The 15131-nt window shown below is 46.8% G+C and overlaps 1 pseudogene; it reads left to right on the top strand.

Annotated features, from left to right (window-relative positions):
* The first annotated feature begins 11029 nt into the window (after positions 1-11029).
* On the top strand, positions 11030-11948 carry LOC132229706 (dihydropteridine reductase-like; annotated as a pseudogene).
* Positions 11949-15131: the final 3183 nt, after the last annotated feature.

The following is a 15131-nucleotide window of genomic DNA, read 5'->3' as shown; positions in this document are numbered from 1 at the left end:
GACTGGCTTATTTCACTTAACATAATGCTCTCCAGTTCCATCCATGCTGTTGAAAATGGTAAGAGTTCCTTCTTTTTTACAGCAGCATAGTATTCCATTGTGTAGATGTACCACTGTTTTTTTTTTTAATCCACTCATCTGCTGATGGGCACTTAGGCTGTTTGCAAATCTTAGCTATTGTAAATTGTGCTGCTATGAACATAGGAGTGCATATATCCTTTCTGACTGGTGTTTCTGATTTCTTGGGATATATTCCTAGAAGTGAGATTACTGGGTCAAATGGGAGTACAAAGAGAATTTTAAAAGCAGCAAGAGAAAAGCAGTTGGTTACCTATAAGGGAGTGCCCATACGACTGTCAGCTGATTTCTCAACAGAAATTATGAAGGCCAGAAGGGAGTGGCAAGAAATATTCAAAGTGATGAATAGCAAGGACCTACAACCAAGATTACTCTACCCAGAAAAGCTATAATTTAGAATTGAAGGTCAGATAAAGAGCTTCACAGACAAAAAAAATAGCAAAAGGAATTCATCACCACCAAACCAGTATTACATGAAATGTTGAAGGGTATTTCTGAAGAAGAAGAAGAAGAAGAAGAAGAAGAAGAAGAAGAAGAAGAAGAAGAAGAAGAAGAAGAAGAAGAAGAAGAAGAAGAAGAAGGAGGAGGAGGAGGAGGAGGAGGAGGAGGAGGAGGAGGAGGAGGAGGAGGAGGAGGAGGAGAAGAAGAAGAAGAAGAAGAAGAAGAAGAAGAAGAAGAAGAAGAAGAAGAAGAGAATCTAAAAATCAAAATAAATTAACAAGAAATCTATGAACAAAATAAACTGGTGAATAAAATAAAATCTGAGGCATGGAAACATGGAAAAGACTGATGAATCTCAGAGGGAATGGGAGTTAGGGGGTGGGAAGAGATTAACCGAAGATCTTACCTATGGACACAGACAGTAGGGTGGTGAAGGCATGGGGTGGGGTGTAAACCAGGTAGAAGGGGGATGATTGGGGGGGGGAGGGAGACATCTATAATACTCTCAACAATAAAGATTTTTTTAAAAAATGTCTTTGTGAACATAGCTTTTGAAAGGTACATGAAATTCCTCGATGGACATGCCCTAATTTACAGAAGCATTTGAGACCATCATTCTCCTTTCTCTCTGGCCACTTGTCTTCTCATGCCTCAGCCATCTGGAATCTCTAGGAGGTCTAGAATGCACTAGTTCTCCTTCTCACCTCTTGTTTCCTGCCACCCTCCCCTCCCCCCATTAGCCATAATTGGACCTTGGATAAATCTTATTGCCTACTATACTGCCACAGTGCAAAGCTCACCCTCTGTTTTGTATTTGATGTTTCCTCCACTTGTTGCATCCCACGCCTGGCTAACTTGTCCTTGCCTTTTAGGCTTCAGCTTAGCAGACACTTCTAGCAGATTGCCATGTCCCCGCCCCCCACACAGGTTAGAGCCCCTGCCACTCAGGCCCTGGCAGCAAACAGAGGGCACAGTCTAAATAGGTCATTGAGGAGAACTTAATCCCAGAACGTATTTACAAAGGTGAAGGCAGGGTTACAGAAAAACAGCAGGGGAAGGTGGAGCACCTGGGCTGGCATCCAGGAAACTGTGACCATTTCTGAGCCTGAAGGGGCAAGAGAAAGAAGAGATTTCCAGAGCCCAGAGAAGACTCCCATAGAAGCTTTGGTAGGGGAGCACTGCTCTGGCATGGCAGGGGGGAGTCCTCCTTCTTCTCCTCCCATTCCACATCCCTCCTGGAGCCTCTACTGGTCAGCTCGGTGGAAGCCAGGAGGCAAGGGAAGCCTTGGGTACAATTCATAAAGGCCAGCAACCTGGAGCTGAGAGAGGGCGGAGAAGGGGAGGAGTGTGCACATGGAGGTGACCCATGTCCAGAACCTGCCCAACTGTATGACCCTGCATATTGCCACCTTTGCATCCCACACGCTCATGAATGATCCTTGAAGTCAGGAACCGAGCCTTATCTCTTTGGGGGAATATACCCCAGGAGATAACTTGAAGGGGGAAATCAATAATGAGCACAGGTATATTCACAACTCTTCTGTATATAAGAGTGGAGATTAGAATCACCCTCAGGGGCGTGGAGTCCAGCCAGCCAGCCAGGATGGCATTGTCCAGCCAAGGAAGGCTTCTCTGGGTGGGCCCTGGTAAGACCTGTGAATGGGAGCACAGGATAACAGCAACAAAAGCAAAGCCTGCGGATTATAATAAACTTGTCAAAATGTGTAGCCGTGTCCTATGTAGGAAGAGGTTAAAGGCCTATATGTTCATAATAGCCAAGAAACATGGTCAATTGTCACATCCTTTAATTTAGGAAAAAAATAGCAAACTCCTGAAAGAATTTGTCACAAAAGTTAGTGCAAAGTAGCGTCCTTAGTTAGGACCGTGAACAATACAAAACAGCTTATTTAAGGGGGCTGTTTTGGGAGGACCCACTCAGCTCTAGCCCATTTCCCCCTGCCCCCCAGTGTTCTCATTTGGTGATGGAACTCCTTTTCCTGGGTGGGGTTTGGGGTGCGTTTGTTCACTGACACACAGAAAAGGGTGTTCAACGTTTATCAAACTTTCTTGTTCACAGGAGTCCCTGAGGATCTTGATAAAATGCAAATTCTGATTCTCTAGGTCTGGGTGGGACGAGACTTCCTCTTTTAAACAGCATCCCAGGAGATGCTGATGCTGGGGTCCTGGCCACCTGCTGAGCAGCGAGGCTATAAGTCAGTAGGATCATTTGCTTGTTTGTTTCTTTACCTTTGAAAACTTCAATCTGCTGTTGCTGAATTACACTGCCTTATCACCCATCCCCAGGTTCTGCTCTGCCTCCGTGAGAATGCTTGCCCTCTGGGTGGGGATCCCAGCATCTCCTGGGCCTCTCCGCCAAACAGAGCAGGTGGAATTTTACTTTTTAGAGTAGGTATTTAAAAAGAACACACAATAATTTTAGTGTGCTTTACATAAATATTATCAACTTGAGAAGGATTTTTCAAACTACACATGATTCCCACTCATTTTCTTTCTAGCCATAGTTATTTTTATGATTACCATCTTGTTTCTCACACTGGTTTCATGTGAGAAACTTGAAATTCTCAATGAATCTTCCCAACTCGATAAATTCTTCACAACAATCCTATGCGAAGGTCTACATTGATAATGTAGAATTCCAAATACCATTGAGAGACTTAGTGTGATTCTACTTGCCCACCGAGGAAACGGGCCCTTCCTTACAAGTGGTGAGCACTAGCTGTTTGTTTCCGTGATTTGCCAAGCTCCAGTCAGGCACCAGTTAGGCAGCTCTGGCTGCAGAACGAGCCTCCTGGGGGAGGAAATACCTTCCCGACTCCTGGAGCCAGGATGCATCCTCTTTTTTCAGGCATTATTTCATTTCTACTGAAATGCGCCTATTTTGCACATGTCAGCAAAGGAAACATGTCTGCTGTGGTTAAAGGTCCAGGTGTTTGGGCTTTTATTCTCTCTCCCTCACCCCATTGAAAACCTATGGAGAATGTAAATGAAGTTCCTGTTTACACAAGTAGCCTTTGTTACTGATTATACTTTCTAGCTGGAGATGTAAAAATTACCTTCTAGATCTAACCCTCTGAGGATAACCCGTGTAACTCTGCTTTATTTTTTTCTTCCCCTACTTATGCCTCTTTGCTCTCTTTCTCTCCAGAGCCTGATGTTTCCCTGGAAGTGCTGTGATAGATAGACAGGCGGGAGTGCTGCCTCCGCCATGACCCTGGGCTGGCCCCTGCGAGAGGGTGGACACATCCCAGTGAATTCGTGAGCGGGATGAGGAGTCTGAGGGGCAGGGCCGTCTCGGCGCTCTCTCCGTGGCTGCATCCTGACTCTGTGTGTGGCCGTGGGCACGCCGTTTAGCCTGAAGTCTCTTTGCTCTGTGCTACCCATCCTCTGTAAAGATGGAAAGCAATTCTTAAAGAGTTATGGCATCTTTGTCCTCGCAGACGTTTTGTGTTAATAGATTTGTTCTCTAGCTCCAGTTTCTTGCATTGTTTATAAGTACACACACCTCTTGCGGCTCCTACACTTGTGTGTGTGGAAACCTATACACTCACAAAGGCAAAAAATGAAATGCATCCCACAGGAGATAGACATTTGCCTGAGATGGCTTCTTTGTCATCACTCCCCTCCTGAAAAAATATCATTGCCCCCAGCCAGTTACCAGACATTTGTTAACTCATTAAAAACAACCGAGATCTGTTCAATTTTCTTATTCCTCAAGCACTACCTATGCTTCTGTCGTCCCAAGCAATTAAATGTTTGTATCAACATTTGCCTTTTTCACTCTCTTTTTAAAATTTAATTACCCCTCCTGCCCCCCCTTTAAACACTCTGAACCCCAGTCTCGCAATACAGACCAGGGAAAAGCCAGGCTCAAAGGCAGAAGAGGAATGTGAGTGAAGCCACTACTGGACCATCTGCTTTTCCCTGCCATGGAAAAAGGATTTGCAGGTTTGCGGGAAGACTATTTTTAGGGGCTACTACACTGCTAATATTCTCTCCCTGTTTGTAAAATTTCTCTCCCAGGTTGAGACTTCTATAACTCACTGTGACCTCCACAGACAATAAAGGCTCATTTGGCAACATTCTAAAAGTACGGAGCTTGGAGTAGTAGGGTCTGCTCCAACCACACACAGTCAAACTGTCTGCTTCTCTCCTCAGTGACAGGCTTCTCCCTGTTCCTGGAGAGGGAAGCACCTCCAGGCTTGGAAGAAAGGCATCTAAGTTAGAGAGGGATGTGGAGGAAAGGGAATAAAACAAAAGTGAGATCAATTTGCATTCAGATGTTTGCATTAAATATTAATGGGGTTTGGGGGTGAGGGTAGCTTTTCCTTTATTCACACTCAGGTTGCCATGGCTGGGGTTTGCAGGGCTGGCTCTGGGAGGAGGGAGGGAGGAGGAAGGGAGGAAGGGAGAGGGAGACCTACCCCTGGGAGCAGCACAGGGCTCAGGCCCTCACTCTGTGCCCTGGCACTGTGGCCCAGACCACTAACAGCAATTTAAAGGAACTGAAAAATTTCCAGCAACCAGAGAACACCTGGTGGCCAATCTGTAACCAATGAAACACCCTCATGCTTTAAAAAGCAATAACTGAGTGTAGGGTCAACAGAGAACACGGTGGAGGGACAGGAAGGCGTGGCACAGCGGGAGAGCCCAGTGCAGGTGTCTGAGGGACGGAGATGGCCCGGGAGCCGGAGCCGGAGCCCCTGGCAGGCGAGCTGGAGAGGCACGTGCCGCAGGCCTGCCCTCAGCCTGTGGGGCTGGTAGCCTCCATGCTTTCTTGATCAAGTGCCGGCAGTCAGTGAAGGGGAGGTTTGTGTGTGTGGGGGGGTGGGGGGGCGGGGGGGAGGGACTGGCAGCCACCGTCCCTCCATCTGTAGCGTCTGTAGCATTTGAAGGCGGTCAGGAGGTTGTGCTGTTGGTGACTGTGAGGTAGCTGCTACTTTGAGGAAGGTGGGTTTGGGGATGGCTAAAGTTCTTCCCAGTGTCAGAGAGGCTTTCTGTCTTCTCTCTCTCTCTCTTTTCTTGGAGAATGAGGGCCTCACCAGCTGACTGTTTACTTAGCCTTCCTGCAAGGTTGGCTCCAGTCACCATGCCTGGGCCTGTCCCTGTGTTATCCTCCACAAGGGAAACTTGGAAATTTCCATCACTCCCCTCTACCCTGCACTGGCCCCTGAGGGGCTCATGATCATACAGCCAGCGGTTGTCAATCTTGGCTGCACATTAGCATCACCTGGGCATCTCTGTAAAGTTCAGGTGCCCAGATGACACATGGCCCAATAAAAACCAGCATCTCTAGGGGAGGATCCCAGGCTCAGTAGTTTCTAGAACTTCCCAGGGTGATTTCAGTGGTGGCCAAGTTTGAAAGCCGCTGGCATTGGGGTTATGAGCACATCCGTTTGTTCAAGCTGATTCTTGGCTCTGTTGCCGGTACTAGCCTTGGGCAAGTTATTTATTGCTCTCTGCCTCAGTTTCCTCATTTGCACAATGGAATAATAATGGTACCAATAATAGCATATAGTATTGGTATGAAGATCAAATGAGTTAATATGCACCAAGAAATTGGCTGGCATGTAGCCAGCACTCTGTTTGCCATTTATTATGCACATCTGAAGAGAGACATTGCCACATGGAACAGGCAGGATGGTGAAGGAACCTGAGCATGAGTCTTATCAAAAGAGGTATAATGAATTGGAGCTGTTTCTTTTGGAAAGAGGGGGACTTTGTTGAGATATGATAGTTGTCTTCAGATTCCCATCAGCCGGAAAAGGAATGTAACTTGTTTTGTATGACTGTGAACAGAAAGTCTCCAACAGAGCCATTCAGCAGCAAGACAGACTGTCGTGGGCGTGAGTTCCTGAGAGCTGGGCTATTCAAGCAAGTGGGATGTTTTTTGGGTGGGAATGTTATAAAAGTAATCAAAATGGAACTGAGTGACTTCAGAGGCCTTCTTTAGTCTATGTCGTGCAGGTGCTAAGCACTACTAAGTATTAGCTATTATTAAATGCTCTCTTAAAGTGGGCAAGGACTGGCAGGGTTGCCGGTGGATAGGTGACCTAAAACTGTGTCCAAGGTTCAAGGTCAAACCAGATGGAGTCAAACTTGTTTTCAAGTCAAAAGGCAATGGAGCATGGTCTGGAGAAGAGCTGATGAAGAAGCGAGCAGGGTGTGTGTGTGTGAGTGTGTGTATGTGAGTGTGTGTGTGTGTGTGTGTGTGTGTGAGTGTGTGAGTGAGTGTGTGAGTGTGTGTGTGTGTGTGAGTGTGTGTGTGAGTGTGTGAGAGTGAGTGTGTGTGTGTGAGTGTGTGTGTGTGAGTGTGTGTGTGTGTGAGTGTGTGTCTGTGAGTGTGTGAGTGTGTGTGTATGTGTGTGTGAGTGTGTGAGTGTGTGTGAGTGTGTGTGTGTGTGTGAGTGTGTGTGTGTGTGTGTGTGTGTGAGTGTGTGTGAGGGTGTGTGTGAGTGTGTGTGTGAGTGTGTGTGAGTGTGTGTGTGAGTGTGTGTATGTGTGTGTGTGTGTGTGAGTGAGTGTGTGAGTGTGTGTGTGAGTGTGTGTGTGTGTGAGTGTGTGTGAGTGAGTGTGTGAGTGTGTGTGTATGTGAGTGTGTGTGTGAGTGTGTGTGTGTGTGTGAGTGTGTGTGAGTGAGTGTGTGAGTGTGTGTGTATGTGAGTGTGTGTGTGTGTGTGTGTGAGTGTGTGAGAGTGAGTGTGTGAGTGTGTGTGTGTGTGCGTGTGTGTGTGTGTGTGTGTGAGTGTGTGAGTGTGTGTGTGAGTGTTCTAGGGCCTCTGCTGTAAGTGGGGGTTGGGATGCCCAGAGGCCCTTTCTGTTGAATTTTGGACACAGGATAGATGGGTGGGTTGGCTTTGTTTGAGGAAGAAGGTCACAGAAGTGGACGTTTTTTGAATCGGAAGCTCTCTGCCTCAACAGTTTACCATCCACAATACCCATGGCGGGTTCCTTGCCATCCCACCCTCTTGACTCACCCTTGCCTCCTCACTGTGCAGTTTCCTACTGCAGCTCATCTGCTTCGAGAGAACTCTCCAAGCCTATTTTACTTGCCTTTACTTTTTAGGGGTGGGGTGGGGAACAGCACTAGTTGTGATGTGATTTCACTAGAACTCAACTTGAACTTCCCTTTTAATTAGTTAGCTCTTCTTTTACTCTTCCATCTCTGTCTAGCCCATGGTCAGGCCCTTCCCTTGGTGCGCACTTGGTGGAGGCGTCAGCATGCAGTGGCTCCTGGTGCCCCCTTTGGCCCCCACTGCCCTCCTCCTCTACAATGTGAGCAGAACAATCTTCAGACATACTTCACCTTCCCCGCACTGTCACCGCATCTCTTCTCTTTGCACAGATATGCCCTGGACCTCACCACCTCACAGGAGGCGCCACCTCTAAGATCTCCGTCTCTGAATGCCCTTTGTAGCCACTGCACTGTGTCTTCCACTGTCCCATTCACTCATTCCTATTACACCTCTTCTTTGCCTGCCCTGCAGCCCTGGTGCCCTTCCTATTGCAGCATCTTGGACCCATCCTGGTTGCGTCTGTCCCCTCCCTCCCTATCATGTTTGGATTCCTTGGTTTTGGCAAAGGTCTCAAAAGTGCCCCATTCCCTTACCCTCTTGACCTTCCCCCATGTCTTCCTGGATGACCCTCTCATCTACTTCTGATCCCAAACTGCTGAATTCTGTTGAAGGGATTTGTGCACCAAAAGTAACCGGACCCACTGCCTGTTCCTGCCTTTGGACTCTCGCTATGCTCTCAGCCATCTTCCTTTAACTCCATTTTTAGCTCCTATCAGATTCCCACAACAGCTGCCTCAAATCTTTTCCACTCTGCTCAAGCCCCAACTGACCCCGCTGCCTCCTCACCCAGAACAGACCACCTCCCTGGACTGGCTAAGAAACGTTCCTCTCCAGGCTACTGTGATTGCTTTTTCCTTCCTTCCTTCCTTCCTTCCTTCCTTCCTTCCTTCCTTCCTTCCTTCCTTCCTTCCTTCCTTCCTTCCTTTTCCCCTCCCTCCCCGCTTCCTTCCCTCTCTTTCCTTTAATATGGATACTTTCTCATATTTTTTCTTTTACTCTGTTTTGGGGAAGAAATGTTTTTTATTCTTTCCAAGGCTAACCCTGACCCTATGCCCCTCCCTCTATCATCTCTTTTTCCTATGTGATCTTGCTCCTTTGTCACCTTTCCTCATCTTCAACCCCCATTTCCTTTGAACCCTGAGTCTTGAGACTTACTCTGATTTCCTTCACCTTAAAAACCAATCAGTAACAAAGGCCTGACTTTGTCTTTGTGCTTCCTCCCTCCTTTTTCTATCATCTTCCTCATGCTCTCAGTCCGGTTCTATTCTCCTCCCCGTCCCCATGACCAGCCTCACTGAGCTAATGTCCCTGAAATGTGCTTGCTGTCACCTTCCTCCCTGGGAGGCAGCCTCCTGAAGTGGCACAAGCACTGAGCTTGGAGTCAGTCACGCAGGGTTTAAATCCTGGCTGCACCCATATGTGTTATGTAACCACAACCCTCACTTGGTACATTATTAATCTTTTCAAGCTTCAGTTTCCTCCTCTGGAAAATGGATGCACCTAATTCATGAGGTTGCTGTAAGTCCTGAATGGTTATACTTGTGCCCAACACATTGTTGGCACAAAACCAAAGCTATTCCCTCCCATCCCTTGTATTAGTTAATGCTACTCCTTCGTGTGATACACCTCTGCTTTCTCCAGCTGCCTGTTGAATTTTCATCCACCCTTCAAGGCCTGGTCACAGCCTTCTTACTTCACCTGTTGGGCTCAAGTCCTCCAGTTTGTTTTCTCTCTGAAACTCATTCCTCAGTTATAGCGGCTGCATATCTGATGTATCCAGATCATGTGTACATATTTGACCTTCATGAAATCAAGAGCCTCTGGGGATGGGAGAGTGAATTTATCTTTGGATCCCTCCACAGTACTTATCAGACCATCTCACATATGACAGCTATTCACTAAATGTTAAGTTTGAAAGAATTTTAAAAGAATTTCTTGCTTCTAGATATATTTTTATAATAGAAAAAAAGAAAGAAAATCTAATGTAATCCTTCTCACCCATTAATCTACCACCTAACCTTGTAGAATTTACAATGAAGCAGGGATTTACAATGTAAATCAATGTAAACAGCTGAAAAAAACCCCTTACTAAAGTCTATCAACTGGTCTAGCCAGATTTTTGTGGTCCTTGTGCTACCTCATGGAAATGATTTGCCTTCAGGTCACTAAGGTCCTATTTTGGCAAGTAATTAAACTAATACCCACTTGGTGGGATCAATGTTTTTTTTTCATGCAAAAGAGGAAATGGTCAGACTAGCCAATATCTAAAATTCCTTCAATCTTAAACAAACTATAATTCAGTGATCACATGTTGCGAGTGTGACATAATTAAGACACTCATTTCTAAAAGTGACCAAGGACACATCTCATGTTTATCCTGTGATGTAAGTTCTTTGAGGAGCACTGTTTGCTTCAGGTGCACTAATTGATTTATATGTTCATGCAATAAATATTTATTAAGCACAGATTGTGTGTGCCTGGTTTGGTGTTAGGTGCTGGGAACCCAATGATGACTCAAGCCGGGTCTCAACAAGGGTGCTGGCTGGCCTTTGGCATGTTCTCCCTGGGGAGGGAAGATGCCTGGAGGTGGGTGTGGGCTGGGCCAGGCGGGGCGGCTGCCTAGGCCAGTGGCTATCAGAGAGGACATTCTGAAGGGATATTCTTCAGCAGTAGCAGCACCTGCCCCTCCTGGCAGGACCCACCACGCAGTAACTCTGGTTATGAGTCTCTGGGCTTGTCACATTATCTACAGGCAGCCTGAAATGCCTCCTGCTACACACATCAGCTTCCCTCAATTCATCTTTCAATCTGGAGGATTTACAAAGCTTTATACCACTAAGAGTAAGATCTCAACAGCATGCCGTATGGGAAAAACATGTTTTGCTCCTGCCCGTATACGTATTAGTGTGTAAGCTCTTCTGGGCAGGGACCCATTTTATGTGTCATGTTCACTGTGCAAGGCTTCATTCCTTCATAAGGCTGAGGCTTCAGAAACCTGGGTCTACACCTCCATCTGAGATCAACATCTAGGAGTTAACACCAGTTCATGGCTAGTGGTGAGCCATCCACATTTTACAGTGGGGTTCCTGGGTCTGAAGCCTATTTTATGTGCCCCAAGAAACAAAGACAATGGAGGAGAGAATGCCTGTATCATTTAGCATCAAGCCCTCTTTTTGGCTAAGGAGTAGCAGGGCTGACACGTGGTCACCTTCCTCAGGGACTGGGGGCCATGGCTGCAAATCCTTCAGGGGAGCTGGAGGTGAAAATGTAGGACAGATGAGAGGGGAGGTTGTTCATCTGTGTGTTCCCTGTACCTGCTTAATCAGATGGGTGAGCCTCACTGGGGGATGGTTCACAGAGCATCCAGACTGCCTCTACGGCAGGGACATCACAATAGGGCCATCTGGAGACCGTGGATGGAAAGGAATAAGGGAAATTTCTCCCAGTTCTGCCTTGATGATTTGGGGACAGCTGATGAATCCTGCTCTTCGCTTCTCCTGGCTGAGCCCTCAACTGTGGACCACCTGTCAAAAGCCGGTGTGAGGGGACCAGCGGGACCAGCGGGAGGCTCAGGATGGTGGCAGGCGGGCAAGGCTGCGCTGGGCTCCCGCTGTGTGCCGGTGTTCCCGCCTGCGACTGGTGGGTGGCCAGCATGGACGTGGTGGAGAAGGAAGAGGCCAGCGCCAGTGTCGTGGTTAGAATGACAGACTCGTTTACTCAGCAAGCTGACCAGGTGACCACTGAGGTTGGAAAGCTCCTGGGTGAAGAGAAGGTGGATCAATCCTTTGTGTGGCTGGAGGCTGGGCTGGGGGCAATGCCAAGTTCAAGTCTCTCTTCAAAAACTGTGACCTCATGTAGAAGCAGAGCATGTGGGCGTCCACCATCTCCAGCCACCTGGCCATCAAGCACCTCAAGGAAGGAGGCCTCCTGACCTTGGCGGGTGCCAAGGCCACCCTGGATGGGACTCCTGGGATGATCGGCTATGGCATGGCCAAGGGCGCGGCCCAGCGGCTCTGCCAGAGCCTCCGAGGGAAGAACAGCAGCCTGCGCCCGGGCTGCGGCCATTGCGGTGCTCCCGGTTCCATGCCCAAGGCCGACTCTGGCTCCTGGACGCCCTTGGAGTTCCTCGGGGAAGCCTCCCATGACTGGATCACAGAGAAAAACCGGCCAAGCTCAGGGAGCCTAATCCAGGTGGTAATGATGGAGTGAAACACGGAACTTACCCCGTGTAGTTTTAACTTCTCAGTGCCTGCGAGGGGCCTGCCAGAAAAGCCAACGTATCTCCCTGCCGCCGCATCTGGCCTCCTGTTTTCTGTAATCCTGTTTGTGGTTTGAGATGGTGACACCTGTTTTTCTCTCACCTAATGTGCATTTGCTTTCCTAAGACAAATGTAAATGTAAAATGTTTGTGTGAAATAAAACCGTGTGTGTGTGTGTGTGTGTGTGTGTGTGTGTGTGTGGTGGGGGGTGGTGCCTACAGATGGCTCCATGGTCCATCTGTATTAACCACCTAGGTTTCAGGGGTGTCTGCGTGGCCCCTCTGGATCCGGGTCATTGTGTTGCTTTTGGAACGGTTCATCTGCCCGACAGTGGCTGTCGGCTTTACTGGTTCAGGGATTTGTTGGCACTGGGGACATTTGGGGGCCCGAGTTATTTTTGAATGTTATGTTTCTGTCACAGATGTAGTTTTTGCAGCGTTGAATTAAACTGCCTTAAAACGCCTTTTGTGGTGTAAGCAAAATCCATGGACTCTGTCAGGCATCTTTTCCCTGTGCGGTCGCCAAGTGTGCGAGAGAACCACTCGTGATTACTTGGAGTTATCTTCCTAATAAATGCACTTGGTTGATTGCGTTATCTTCTGAAAAAAAAAGAAAAAAAAAAGAAAGCAAAAATATAAAAGCCTGCATGAGGGGACCCAGCTCTTCATTTAGGTCCCAAAGTAGAAAGAAGTTACAGACAAAGTAGAGAGGAGGAGACAGCAGAGAAGGGGAAAGGTCTGTGGTCCTCCTGGCTTCTCTAAGTGGGGAGAGGGGGTGGGCACAGCCACACTTACTGCTGGGAACTTTCCAAAGCAGAGTCTCCTGGCTCTTCGACAGGCATATCCCAAAATAAGGAGTCTCGAGGCCTCCATCCTGTATTTCTGACACTTTGCCTCATCAAAAAATGACTCCCCCCAAGTGTTTGTAGCAAATTTGGCTAAAGAGTCATCTAAAGCTTACTGCGCGAGTCCAGCCTGAGCAGTCCTGGCTCACATTTGGGCAGGTTAGGTTTGGCAGTCCCCAAGCCTGCTCACATTTGCTCTCCTTCTCATTTGATTTGATCCTATAATAGCTGCAGGTGGTGGGCAGGGTAGGCATTACTCACCTCAGGTTTAAAGGTGATGAATTTAAGGCTCAGCTCTATTTTCATGATGGAATCCTACAGAGTGCCACCGATGTCAAAATTATTTCACTTTATTTTTTCATTATATGATGCTGTCTGTGTAGTAGGAGGATACTTCAGTGAATGTACCACCACGGAGAGTCCAGCATTGAATTTTACAGAAAGAGAACAATGACTAGCCCAGGTTTAAATGGACACAGCTTGGGGACAGAGCAGCTGGGGGCTTATTGGTGAAGCCATGAGCCTCACCCTTGCTAGAGGGGATCAACCACCATGGTCAGCCTTGGGCATTTCTCTCATTCTTTAAGAGAACAGCTGACCCAGGAGTCCTCTAATCTCTGCCCAGCCACTGATTTAATCTGGTCCATGGACACAGAGATGACTCAGCTAAGTGAGTGCCTTGCCTTGTATCTTTGAAATCTTTCCTAGCTCCTCTCTGAGGACCAACAAGAATGCAAAGGGAACAGGACCCCGTATCACACCTGCTAAATTTCTGACCAGCCAAAGAAAACTTCATGACCAACAGACAGTACTAGCAGCCACTATAAAGACTTTAGGATGAACAGAATGGCTTGATTTGGCCAACTGGGCACTGTTAGGGATTGAAATAAAACAGCAAGTTAGGTAGGAAAGTAAATTATCTTATGTTACTTTTCTCTCTCTGGCCATTTTATTAGGTATTATTTGGATGTTGCTGAATGTATACTCACTAGGTATTGCCATGTACTCACATGAAATTTGAGCTCATAAACATATGAGCATAGAAATAAGCAATTTGTTTAAATTATTATGTTACATTTTCTATTTAATGTAATATGAATTTTTGGTTAGAAGTTAAGATAAACACATTCATAAACCTATGCATATGAGCATAACCAATGGACACAGACAGTAGGGGTGTGAGGGCATGTGCTGGGGGGTGGGAGCGGCTGGTGAGAGGTCAATGGGGGGAAAAGGAGACTTATGTAATATTTTAAACAATAAAGAATTTAAATTAAAAAATAAATCTATTACTTAGGGCAAAAAGAGATGTTTCCTATCTCTTTCATAAACTAAAAAGGTGACCAGCATTTGTTCTGCTCCTCAACAAAAACGTCAGAGACTGAGCTCAGTCACGGACCACTTACAGGGAAAGTCCAGGACAGCCCACAGCTGGCAGTGTACCGAGTTGGCCTGTGTTCCATGGTTCCAGGTGGATCCCATGGGTCTGGCTGGGATAAATAGCTGCTCATTCTGCATTTAGATTTGCATATCCAGGAATTGAAGCCAGCAGTTCTAACACCATAAGAGACCTACAGCAGAAAGTATTTAGATTTGGACCTCTTTCTTATATTTTCTCATTAGAATCAAGGAATCCTTTTACTACATGTGCAGTATAATGATGTGCTATGAAGACACACCGGTGGGCTTATCATGTACTTACCACAAGGCAGTGGATGATTGAAACTGTAATGGGCAAGTGAAGCAATTGCTTGTCAAATTGTGGGGGAGGGGGCAATAGGGACTGAAGGGGTAGCTTGCATGATAGAATAAATGGGTATTGGCACTTGAATGTTAACATACATTTAACATACATTTAACACAAAATGTTTATTAATCAGTATCTATTTAATCAGATGTCAATTAGTAAGAATGTTTATATATGTCATTTTAGTAGAAGACAAGGCAAGTGATCATAAACCTTTTTTTATAAGCAAACAAAATGAAATAAACAGCAATTACCATTTTCTGAATACTTTTCTCTTTCTAGGACTTTATTTTACAACTAGAGGCCCGGTGCATGGATTCATGCACCGGTGGGGTCCCTTGGCCTGGCCTGCGCCCTCTCACAATCTGGGACCCCTTGGAGATATCAGACTGCTAGTTTTGGCCTGATCCCCACAGGCCAAGCTCAGGGACCCCACCGGTGCACGAATCCGTGTACCAGGCCTCTAGTATGCATATAAGATCTTTGGTTAATCTCTTCCTGCCCTCTCCCTTCCCCACTTCCCTCTGAGATTCATCATCCTGTTCCATGTTTCCATGCCTGTGCACTGAGCATCTGCACCCTGATGGTCAGTGCACGTCATAGCTACAGGTCGAACAGTCGCTTAGGCTTTTATATACTAATATATAGATAAAACCACATGGTAGATA

This window comes from Myotis daubentonii, chromosome 3 (genome assembly GCF_963259705.1).
Source record: "Myotis daubentonii chromosome 3, mMyoDau2.1, whole genome shotgun sequence".
Classification (NCBI taxonomy): Eukaryota; Metazoa; Chordata; class Mammalia; order Chiroptera; family Vespertilionidae; genus Myotis; species Myotis daubentonii.
Note: the sequence above shows the minus strand (reverse complement) of the source record. Positions and strands in the feature narration are given on the sequence as shown.